General features: G+C 48.6%; 1 protein-coding gene across 2 annotated transcripts in view; it reads left to right on the plus strand.

Annotated features, from left to right (window-relative positions):
• The window catches only part of PRKN (parkin RBR E3 ubiquitin protein ligase), a 1,267,469-nt gene that overhangs the window by 809,702 nt on the left and 445,605 nt on the right, over positions 1-12,162 (plus strand). The window lies entirely within an intron of this gene.

Raw genomic sequence — 12,162 nt, forward strand, 5'->3', positions numbered from 1 at the left:
AAAGATCTGTCAAGATGCTGACAGATAATATTTTAAAACTGGAGAATTAATTTGCCACTTTCTTTCCCTGCTTCCTTCCATCACTTCCCATCCATCATTCTCCCCTTGCCCTCACAACTTATTTCCTTTCCTAACTTCTCTCCTCTCTTACAAGTCAGAAAGGCAACTGTCCCATGAGTGACTGCTCTGCAGTATACTTTCAAATTGACTTAGAAAGAGGGACTGGGATAGCCCCCCCACTGGGAAAACAGCGTACGTGACAAACACAATCCCACCTTGAGTTCCGTCAAGTGCATGGGACAGTACACGAGGCAGCATCATTTAAGACTGCCCAGGAGGTGCAAGGAAGGGTCAGTTCTTGTTTTAGGAATGTACCAGGGATGGTACTTGTGACCTGCCTGACGTTTGAGGAGACTTCTGCTCCCCCCTGTATGCTCAAAGTGTGAAGCTTTGCAGATATGTACCTGACCCTCTACGTTCAGTGGCAAAAGGACAACTAAACTAATGCAGATTTAAGGTTGCTTGTTGCTAGGTGGTCCCCTTGCAGAATGTTGAGTAGAGCAGGTCTCAGAACATCTGAAAATCAGGCAATTCAGAGGTAGGAGTGGCCATGCATTGCCCCATTATGCCTGGTTCACACACAACTTTGCCAAACTCACAGTTGTCAAAACGTACAAACTCTTCACCTCCTTTCACTCTCACACAGGATTCCATCTCGTGGAGCCATATTGATGTGGGGGCACATTCTTTAAAAAAGAAGGAGGGTTGGATGATGAGGGAAACAGTGAAAGACAAGTCCTTTTTTGTGCAAGCACCTTCTTAGTTCTGGTTTCCTAGGGAATTATTCATGTTTGTAGTCTCAGTATATAGATTTTTAAAATTATGTATTGATGAGATATTTAAGAGAATGAAGTCAAGCAAGAGGGCTGGAGAGGTGGAGTGGAAGTATGTATGGAGTCCAGTCCAAAGAAGTGAGTGTTGAAGGATTTATTGAAGAAGAGAAGCAATACATCTCATAAGCATCTGGAAGGGCACTCCAGGAAACTGGGGCAATATGTAAGAAGCAGGCTGGTGTTCAGTGAGGTACCGTTTTTCTGAGTCCAAAATGTTTAAAGTGGTGAACATTACTGAGATCGGCTTTAAAGGGATGTTCCAGTTCTTTCTAGTAGCTTTGTTTCCTCTAGCCATGCTGTTACCCTTGGAGCAGTCCCAAGGCAGCAAGTACTTTTTTGTTAAAAAAAAAAAAAAAAAAAAAAAGAACCTCTTGATTTTCCCTTGAGTTCCTTGAATAATAGTCCTTATTTCTTCTGCTGTGTATGGGAATCCTGGCTCTCAAAAGCACCAAAAGTCTTCAGAGCCATTCAATGCTTCTTGAAAAGGACTTCATGTTATATTTCTGCTCTCACCTTGTCTGCTCTCCTCATGCTCCAGCTGCTGATTGACATCATGATGAGATCTAATATGGTTCTTGATCTGTCTCCTTCAATTATGTCAGTCATCCTTTGCTCCCATTGATTCAGGTCTCTTCCTCTGCTGTTCAAGAAAACTGTTGTAATTCTTTCAAATACTCTGTAAAGGAGCATGTACTGATCTTCTCTCAGAATGTGACTGATTTGTTAGTTACTAAACATGCTGCTCACCAGGGAGAGTGGCACCTGGACCAGCACTATGCTCACACTAATGGATTATGGAGAAGTGTCTTCTCTGCCTGATATGGTAGCAATATCTGTTTCCCCACAGAAGCAGCCTCCTTGTGTCATGAAAGCAATTCAGGATGGGCACTATTACAGTGGTTAGGTGTTACTTTGGCATCCCACCATCCCCATCTTGTAATAAGGTTTCATTGCTGGCAGGGAAAACCACTGTGCTTCTGCTGCTCTTCAGAATGGTGCTGTTCTAAGCAGGTCCAAAGAGGGCAATTTTTACAAGCAGTGCTGATCATCATTTCCGCATGTTCATAACACACAGAAACGTCACGGCTGAGTTAACTTGCAGGGTCTATACAAAAACTTGGTATCTTTCACTGAGGTTTCTGGTTTGGTTTTGTTTCGTTTTGTTTTTTAAACCTGTCCCTAGGCCAGGATTCTGGTTTCTTATTATAGGACTCATCATGAGTAATGGTATTCTGGCACTGGTCTCTGTTAGGTAACAAAGCATAAAATGGGATCTTGGTGCATGACTAGGGATCCTATGTGCTATAATATGAATAATAAAAAAAATTGGGAGGTAGTGCATTGTTGCAAATACGTTTGTAGATGGTGTGTGTGTAAGTAAAAAATGGACTGTAAACAGATGAAAGGAAGAGGGTATGCCAGGTTTTAGGCCTGGTACGCTTAGCAGGTGGGGTTCAGAATACTTTTTATTTTATAAGACCACAGCCAGCAAATTTATGCCTGCACACGCATGTCTGGAGCCATTCATAAGTGAAAAGTGATGTGTCACATGGTAAGTGATCAAATACATGGAAGCAGAGACAAAAAAGGCAGTAATGAGGCACTTTAAAGACTTATAATTTGTTAGGTGATGAGCTTTCGTGTGGCAGACCCACTTCTTCAGATGTGAAAACAGAGAATTTTACTTAAACAAGATTAAAATAGATTTTTCCAATGATGGGTGTGGGGGGGTTTGGGGGGGTGTATATAAATCATAATTGTTTATCTGTCATACTCTGACTTTTTGTAGATATGTACTTCATTGATTAGGGAGGGAAAAGCAGATTTTTAGATATACAAGGGAAAATGTGTTATGCTAGTGCCTGAGTTCCCATTAAAGATGTTCCTGTTAGTATAACAACATGTCGCTTACTGAGATATTTGTCTTGCTCTCTTTGTCATTGTCCCTCTTATCTTGGAAGGTCTTGGCTCCCACTTCATGCACGTAGACCTGGTTTAAGTTCTTAGTTGTCTTCATTGTTGCTCACGAGGTTGGCGTCTGCAGCAACTGGGTCACTGAGTCTGCTTTAATATTTACTTATTGATTTTAGTGTTTGCTGCATATGTAGTAGGAGATCACGTGCTGGAATAATTTGTTTCTGTTATCTGTCTGCTGCCAAGTGTTAGGTAGTTTAAACATAAAAAAAATTGATTATTTTAGAGTACATCTTTGAAATAGTTGCCTTACTTCTTATGAGCTACATCTACACGTGTATGCTACATCGAAATAAGCTATTTCGATGAATAGCGTCTACACGTCCTCCAGGGCTGGTGCCATCAACGTTCAACGTCGACGTTGGGCAGCACCACATCGAAGTAGGTGCTGCAGGGGAGCGTCTACACGCCAAAGCGGCCTGAATCAAAATAAGGGTGCCAGGAACAGCTGCAGACAGGGTCACAGGGCGGACCAGCACTTCCGGGGCAACAGCTAGCCGCTCCCTTAAAGGGCCCCTCCCAGACACACACAGCCTGCACAGCACGTGGTCTGCAGGGCCACAGGCACGCACACCCGTCGAAGCAGTATGGACCCTCAGCAGCAGCAGCCGCAGCAGCCAGAAGTCCACACAGCCGCCCCTGCAGGAGCAGTGCTTGCCCTGCTCAATGCTATGCAAGAGGCAGCTGACCACCTTTTATTCACAGAAGAGGAGCTGCCCCCAGGGGAGGAGGAAGCAGCCCCAGACACTGCTGTCCTCCACCACCCCCAGCCGCACACGCTGCCAGCTGTGGAGCTACCCCACGAGCACCGACTGGTGGGAGTGGCTGGTGCTCGGCGAGCGGGACAACGAGCGCTGGCTCCAGAACTTTTGCACGAGCCGGCAGACATTCCTGGAGCTCTGCCAGTGGCTCACCCCCACACTGAGGCACCAGGACACCACCATGCGGCGTGCCCTCAGTGTCGAGAAATGGGTCGGCATTGCTGTCTGGAAGCTGGCCACTCCAGACAGCTACCGATCCGTGGGGCAGCAGTTTGGCGTGGGCAAGGCCACCATCGGGGCTGTCCTCATGGAGGTAAGAGGACCCACGGGGGGGGGGCAACCGTGGGGGTGGAGGGCCAGACACACCCTGCACACCCCTCACTGGTGCTCTCCCATGTCCTTCCCCTGCAGGTCGTCTGCGCCATCAATGCCCTGCTCCTCCACAGGCTCCTACGGCTTGGGGATCCGGATGCCGCCATTGCGGGGTTTGCCAGCCTGGGCTTCCCAAATTACTTTGGGGCTCTGGATGGGACCCATATCCCCATCTGTGCTCCGGAGCACAGCAGAGGACGCTTCCTGAACAGGAAGGGCTACCATTCTGTGGTCCTCCAGGCCTTGGTGGACAGCCAGGGCCGCTTCCTGCACATTTATGTTGGGTGGCCTGGCAGCACCCAACGACGCCCGGGTGTTCAGGAATTTGGGCCTGTGCCACCGGGGACATGGAGGTGGGGACCTACGTCCCCCAGTGGGAGATCCCTGTGGGGGACACCACCATGCCCCTCTGCATTGTCGCAGACGCGGCATACCCCCTCCGGCCCTGGCTCATGCACCCTTACATGGGCCATCTGTCAGCCAGCCAGGAGCGCTTCAACACACGCTTGAACCATGCGCGCCAGGTGGTTGAGCGCACTTTTGGCCACCTCAAAGGGCGCTGGAGGTGTCTTCTCACCCACCTTGATGCAGGCCCCACCAACATCCCCCAGATTGTGGGCGCGTGCAGCGCACTCCACAACCTGGTCGAGAGCAAGGGGGAGGCATTCTTTCAGGGTTGGGCTGTGGAGGCTGGCAGGGCTGACGTGCAGCCACCCGCTACCCACAGTCACCAGGTGGACCCCAAGGGGATCCGGGGCCGGGAGGCCCTGCAGGCCCATTTCGACCAGGCCGTGGGGTGAACACTGGCAGGTCCCCCACTGCACTCCCCCATCCTCCACAACACTCCCTGCCCCCACGCCCATACCACAGAGCACCCAAGAGCACACCCCCCCCCCCACTTTTCTTGCAAGTAAAAATAGACCTGTTGTTTTTGAAACCAAAACCGGTGATTTTTCTTGTTATTAATAGTACAAATAAATAAATATATATATATATATATATATAGAGAGAGAGAGAGAGAGAGAGAGAGCAAAACAAAAGGGGGGAACTATTTACGGGGGGGGGGGGCAAGTACCATATAAAACTATATACAACAAATAGGTATGATGGGGGATATGTACAAAGGGGGAGGAGGGACCACGTCCTGGGCCCCGCACCCCTCTACTGTCCGGTGCGACCCTCAGCCTCAGCCTCAGCCCTGGCCGAGGCTGGCTGGGGGCTGGGCGAACCGGCAGCTATGGTCGGTGGGCGTCAGCAGGCCCCAGGCCTCCCTCGGCAGGAGGTCCCAGGGTGGCGGACGGCAGTCGGAGTGGCAGGTGGAGCGGGCAGGGCGGGCAGAGCAGCAGGCAGCGTGGCATGGGGGGCCAGGTAATCCGCTATGCGGTCGAGGGTGCACATGAAGGCCCCCCATGCCTCCTGGCACCAGGCCAGCGCACGCTCCTGGAGCTCCAGCCGCTGCTCCTCCACCCACAAGCGCCGCTCCGACACTTCCAGCTGACACCGGAGGGTCACGAGCAGCGGGGGGTCTGTCACCATCCTCTGGTGGTGGTTCCTCCTTTGGCGGCCCCGTCCTGGGGCTGGTTGGTGCTCCAGCGAGGGGCTGGCCTGCTGGGATGGCCCCGGTGGGCTCTCCGGGACCACTGACACCTCGCCGGCACTCTCCGGGCCCTCCGATGGTGCAGCTGAGGAACACGGGGGAAGAAGAGTGGAGACAGCCATTAGCGTGGCCCCCGAGTCGTGGCCCTTGTCCCCCCACCCCTCTGCTGCTGGCTCCCCATCCCCGTGAGATGCTGATGATGATGATGGGTGTCCCACCCCCTCTCCCCCGGGGGACCCTAGGTTCCGCTGCCCCCATCCCCAGGGATGGGGCATGGTGCTGTCCTGCTGGGGGGCAGGGGCTGATGCTCTCTTCTGAGGGACATGCCACTGCTGTCCTTGGGGCCATGGTCATCTGGGCATGTGGAGAGCCCTGGTCATGTCTGTTGTCCCCACCCCTTAACCCCGGGGGTGTGCACCGGGGGGGGTACATACCTGACGGTCCACTCCCACGGTTGGGGGACACCCTCTGGGCGGATGCCCTGCTGGAGCTCTGCGACGGCAGCGCGATGTGGAGCCCCCATCACTGGAGGAAGATTCCCCCTCCTCCTCCTCCTCCGGCATCCCAGGGGTGGGCTCCTGGGGGGGGCCCTGGGGTGCGGGGCTTGCCTCAGGGGCGGACTCCACCTCCGGGGCCTGCTGGGGCTCGTTGGCCAAGGTGTCAAGAGTGGCCGGCGGGGAGGAGGTGTGCCAGGGGCCCAGGATGGACCTGAGCTCCCTGTAAAAGGGGCAAGTGGTGGGGGGCAGCCCCAGATCAGCTGGCCGCATCCCGGGCCCGGGCGTAACCCTGCTGCAGCTCCTTCACCTTACTCCTGACATGGTCTGGAGTGCGGGCACGGTGACCCCAGGTGGCCAGGCCTTCGGCCAGCCGAGCGAACGCATCCACGTTCCGCCTCTTGCTCCCCATTACCTGGAGCACCTCCTCCTCGCTCCAGAGCCCCAGCAGGTCCCGGATCTCGGCCTCCGTCCAGGAGGGGCCCCGCTGCCTTTTTCCGGGCTGGCTGCTAGGCTGGGAGCCCTGGCTCCCCTTGGGGGGGGTGCCCTGGGGGCGCTTGGGGGAGCTGGCGGGCGGCCATCGCTGCAGGGGTGGCGGCCTGGGGCTGCAGAGATGCATTCAGGCTGGCCGCGGCAGTGCTGCCACCTGCACGCACTCTCAGCTTCCTGCACAGGAACGCAGGGGGCAGGGAGCTTTAAGGGGCCGCTGCACGCAGCGACCATAGAGCTCAGGGGCTGGAGAGAGCGTCTCTCAACCCCTCAGCTGATGGCTGCCATGGCGGACCCTGCTCTTTCGATATTGCGGGACGCGGATCGGCTACACGTGCCCTACTTCGACGTTCATCGTCGAAGTAGGGTGCTATTCTCATCCCCGATGGGGAAAGCGACTTCGACGTCTCGCCACCTTACGTCGATTTCAACTTTGAAATAGCACCCACCACGTGTAGACATGGCGGGAGCTATTTCGAAGTTGGCACGGCTCCTTCAAAGTAGCCAGCACGTGTTGATGCGGCTATGATGTTTAACTGGAGGTAGAAAGAATTATTTTTCTTGGTAAGAAAATTTTGTAACTTTCATTTGCTTCTCTTTTGTTGTGATGGCTCTATAAGAAACTTAAGATAGAATCATTGATTCAAGTAGTCTAAAATGGGCCAAGTCTTGAATTTGTGAATTATATGTGATTGTATTAAAGGTCAGACTTTAAATAATCTTTGCATGAGTACAAAGAATATATTAGGTTTTGTATATAGTCCCAAACAAAAACTATAATGAATGAGTCATGTGTTATACTAAGCTTTTAATTAATATAGTCTTCTGCAGGGACAACGTTAAGATTGTTTGAGTGCTGGTTATAGAGAATATTGCTTTTACTGACTAGCTTACATGTGAATATAGTGGATGTTTAGGATAGTGTCAGAATTGTATATGTAATCATATGATTTCTGTAATTCTAATGTTTAAGCAGGTATTTTAGTGATATTTTCTTGAAAGGTACTTCTGTAAGTTTAACTTTTTTTTTTTGAACAGTATGTGGATCAATTTAGGAATAAAAGTAAGTTTATGGTACTTACATGAAAAATCTTTGAAGGTAAAGGAACATTGCCAAAATAAAAGAAGGAAAAAAAATAGAAAATCACGAGTATCTTATTATAAAAGTAACACTCATGGGTAGGTATAAATGCTATTGGTAGTGACATGTCTTCGGATATACTTATTACAAAGCAATGAATCCCACATGGCTATTTTTGCTTCACTGCATGTAATCCCAGAAAGTCAGTCATATAGACATCTGCTGCTATTTTATTAATATTTGGTTACGATTTTGATACAACAGACAGAGAAATCCAGACGTCACCTAAAAATGACTTGCAGGGATTTCACAGATTCTCTCAGTATGTTTTTTTCACAAATTTCTTTTGACTTCACCTACTTCCCTGTGTTTCAAATCAGCTGCTTGCTTTCTTCATCATCTTCTCCCTCTCCTTTGTCTTTTTTTCCCCTTTTCCTGCCCCCCCCTCCATGGACTGATGGATGGGGTAAGATGCTGTGCTGTTTACCCACAATTCACATAATCTTTGTGAAACAGAAGTACAGTAAAGCTTTCATAGCAGGCAGCCCCAGGACAGGGAGGTTGCCAGATATTCAAATATTCTGGATGATAGAGAGGTATACCTAGTAATGCATAACACTAAACAAAAACAAAATTCGATATTAAGAAACAGCAAAAATGAATGCAGAGATTTATTTACCTTATTAGATTCGCAGATGATACCAAGCTGGAAGGGGTTGCAACGGCTTTGGAGGATCGGGTCAAAATTCAAAATGATCTAGACAAACTGGAGAAATGGTCTGAGGTAAACAGGATGACGTTTAATAAGAACAAATGCAAAGCACTCTTCTTGCGAAGGGACAATCAGCTTCATACGTACAGAATGGAAAGCAACTGTCTAGGAAGGAGTACTGCAGAAAGGGATTGAGGGGTTATAGTGAACCATAAACTAAATATGAGTCAACGGTGTGATGCTGTTGCAAAAAAAAGCAAACATTATTCTGGGATGCATTAACAGGAAAGTTGAGAGCAAGACACAGGAAGTCATTCTTCCTCTCTACTCAGTGCTCATCAGGCTTCAACTGGAATATTGTGTCTAGTTCTGGGCAGCATATTTCAAGAAAGATGTGGGGAAGTTGGAGACAGTTCAGAGAAGAGCAACAAGAATGATTCAAGTTCTAGAGAACATGAACTATGAGGGAGGCCAGAAAGAACTGGGCTTTAGTTTAGGAAAGAGAAGACTTAGAGGGGACATTATAGCAGTTTTCAAGTAACTAAACAAGGGTTACAAGGAGGAGAGAGAAAAATTGTTCTCCTTGGCCTCTGAGGATAGCACAAGAAGCAACAGGCTTAAACTGCAGCAAGGAAAGTTTAGCTTGGACATTAAGAAAGACTTCCTAACGGTCAGGGCGCTTAAACACTGGAATAAACTACCTATGGAAGCTGTGGAATCTCCATCACTGGAGATACTTAAGAGCAGGTTAGATAGACATCTGTTGGGGATTGTCTAGACAGTGCTTGGTCCTGCCATGGGGACAGGGGACTGGACTTGATGACTTCTTGAGGTCCCTTCCTATTCTGGGCTAGGTCTACACGTGAAGCCTACATCGAAGTAGCCTATTTCGATGTGGCGACATCGAAATAGGCTATTTCGATGAATAACGTCTACACGTCCTCCAGGGCTGGCAACGTCGATGTTCAACATCGACGTTGCGCAGCACCACAGCGAAATAGGCGCAGCGAGGGAACGTCTACACGCCACAGTAGCACACATCGAAATAAGGGTGCCAGGCACAGCTGCAGACAGGGTCACACGGCGGACTCAACAGCCAGCTGCTCCCTTAAAGGGCCCCTCCCAGACACACTTGCACTAAACACCACAAGATCCACAGAGCCGACAACGAGTTGCAGACCCTGTGCATGCAGCATGAATCCCCCGCTGCAGCAGCAGCAGCCAGAAGCCCTGTGCTAAGGGCTGCTGCACACGGTGACCATAGAGCCCCGCATGGGCTGGAGAGACAGCGTCTCTCAACCCCCCAGCTGATGGCTGCCATGGAGGACCCCACAATTTCGACGTTGCGGGACGCGGATCGTCTACACGTTCCCTACTTTGACGTTGAACGTCGAAGTAGGGCGCTATTCCGATCCCCTCATGAGGTTAGCGACTTCGACGTCTCGCCGCCTAACGTCGAAGTTAACTTCGAAATAGCGCCCGACGCGTGTAGCCACGACGGGCGCTATTTCGAAGTTAGTGCCGCTACTTCGAAGTAGCATGCATGTGTAGACACAGCTCTGGTGTTGTATGATTCTATAACAGTAGTATTGTACACTGTAAATGTATGCTGTGTTTATTTGTATGTACTGTCACCATTCTGTACTTACGGAAAAGGGAACTAAAATAACTTATGGTTAAAATGCTGGTTATTTGAGAGTTCTGGATGATAGAGTGGCTGGAAATGAAAGAGTTTACTGTATAAGGACTACGAGGAAAAGAAGTTTAGTCCAACTGTTTTCTTAAGGCATCAGGGAAAGATGGTTTGTTTAATTGACTGCGTCTACAAATAATTCCTTATGCTAAGTAACTCCTTACATTCATAGCTGCTGCTCTGACTTTTAGTACATTAATAATGCCTGTCATGAGATTTTAGGATATACTAGAACAATTCATTTCCCAGTAGGGTTCTTACCTAAACAAGATCAGTTTTCATATCTTTGTCCATTTAGCTGGGATTCTACAACAGTATCAGGTATTATCTGTGTCTTTCTGCTTCTCCATTTGGTGGGGGCCACATGGGCAAAATACATAGAACAGACAACAGCCGCAACAGGTTCAGCGTTGTGCCACACAGCTGTGCCACACAAACACCCTAAAAGGGAAGATTGCTTATGGCTCCCAATGGGGTGGGAATCTTGCCTCATTCTTCTTCCCAGGAGGGTCTCTGAGGTGTTTACCTCCTCTACAAATTTGGCAGGGAGGTAAAGGTATCCTTGTGGGGAATAGTGACTTGACAAGTTTTCTTCTAGTTCTCCCTATTTATCTTGGGACTGGGCAGAGTTAGAGGAGCACAGATCAGCTCCTCATTCTAGCTGGCAGCTGTCTTTTTATAGTTATTATTTATTATATTCTGAACAGCAAGTGGGCAACTAATAAGGATTAGTAACAGGGAGGTTTCATTTATTCAGTTTTTAAGCTGCTTTACTTAGTGAAATCCTTTAAAACACTGAGCTTATATGTTTAAAGCTACCAATATGCTATCATGTACGTGACTCTGAAGCTTATGTGTAGGAAAGATTAAACATTTAGATACAGCACCTGAAATTATTTGCCATTGTTGACCATCTTGAGGGCCTGGCAATTTAGGGTTTCAATGTTAGATGGGAGGTGGGTTTTCAAACCCTCTTGTGGGAGAAATTACAGAAGCTATAGCAGTGTCACCAACGTGTGCAATCTTTATCATAAATATCACAATATTTGATGGGGTTTCTCTTAAGCCCCAGCTTCTGGGGATGGGAGATAAGTGAACATCTTGTCTCTTTATTCTTTTTAAAGTAAGTTTGTAGTACATGTAGTTGAAGAGGAGAGGTTAAAAATGTGGCCCAAGCACACCAAAAAAAGGCTTTAAAATCACATCACCAAACAACCCCCCCAAAAAGTCCTCCTGTACCCCTGCTAAAAATTTTATCAAAGGTTACTTGTCAGTCTTCAGGGACCCTGGTAAGCGAATGTGTTTCCTACTCTTGTCCAAGACAGAAAGTCTTATCTGTTTTTGTTCCCCCCCCGCCCACATCCTAACAAAGGCCACAAGTGAGTTCAAGATCATCCTTTTATATGGCAGTAAAAGCCAGGTTATCTGGAATTTGGATAAGTGGCATCTGCTCTGCTGGTGGCCACCTGGCTGGTGGTGGTGGTGGGGCAGGTGGAGAGAGGCTGGTGGCCGAGGTGCAGCATCCAACAGATTTGTTTATCCAGTGCCCTCCGTTTCCCCGGGGGTTCCAGATAATAAAGCCTCACCTATAAATTGTTTGTTTTCTAGTCTCTGGAAAATTCAGCTGGATCCAGCATATGCAAACTGCCCCACGGGTTAGAACTTATCTGGAGTTGTTTAGACTCAGTGACTTGCCTTAATTGCCTACCACTGTTGTTTCATTTGGAGAGGCATGCCCATGGAGTGGAATGTAATAGCACATGAACCATTCAGAAATTTAATATGGTGGTCTCAAAAGTAACTGCGTAGGGTTACAAAATCTCTCACAGTTGTTACTTTGGAATTGACAATGAAACTAGATCGACCAAAAAAGTGTCTTTAGATTATTCATGTTGACAGTCTCAGGCACTATTTTGGTGCCATTCAGGAGACTATTGTTAATGGTTTCTCTGGATAGAGGTGGCAGTGGGAAGGATTACAGCTAGATTAGATGTTTTATTTCTACAGCATGGTATAAACTAAAGAATTTAATTGTTAAGATATTCTGGCTCTCGCCTGTAGGGAAGACATAACATATGATTATTAATGTCTTTGCT

This window comes from Carettochelys insculpta, chromosome 3, assembly GCF_033958435.1.
Source record: "Carettochelys insculpta isolate YL-2023 chromosome 3, ASM3395843v1, whole genome shotgun sequence".
Taxonomy (NCBI): Eukaryota; Metazoa; Chordata; order Testudines; family Carettochelyidae; genus Carettochelys; species Carettochelys insculpta.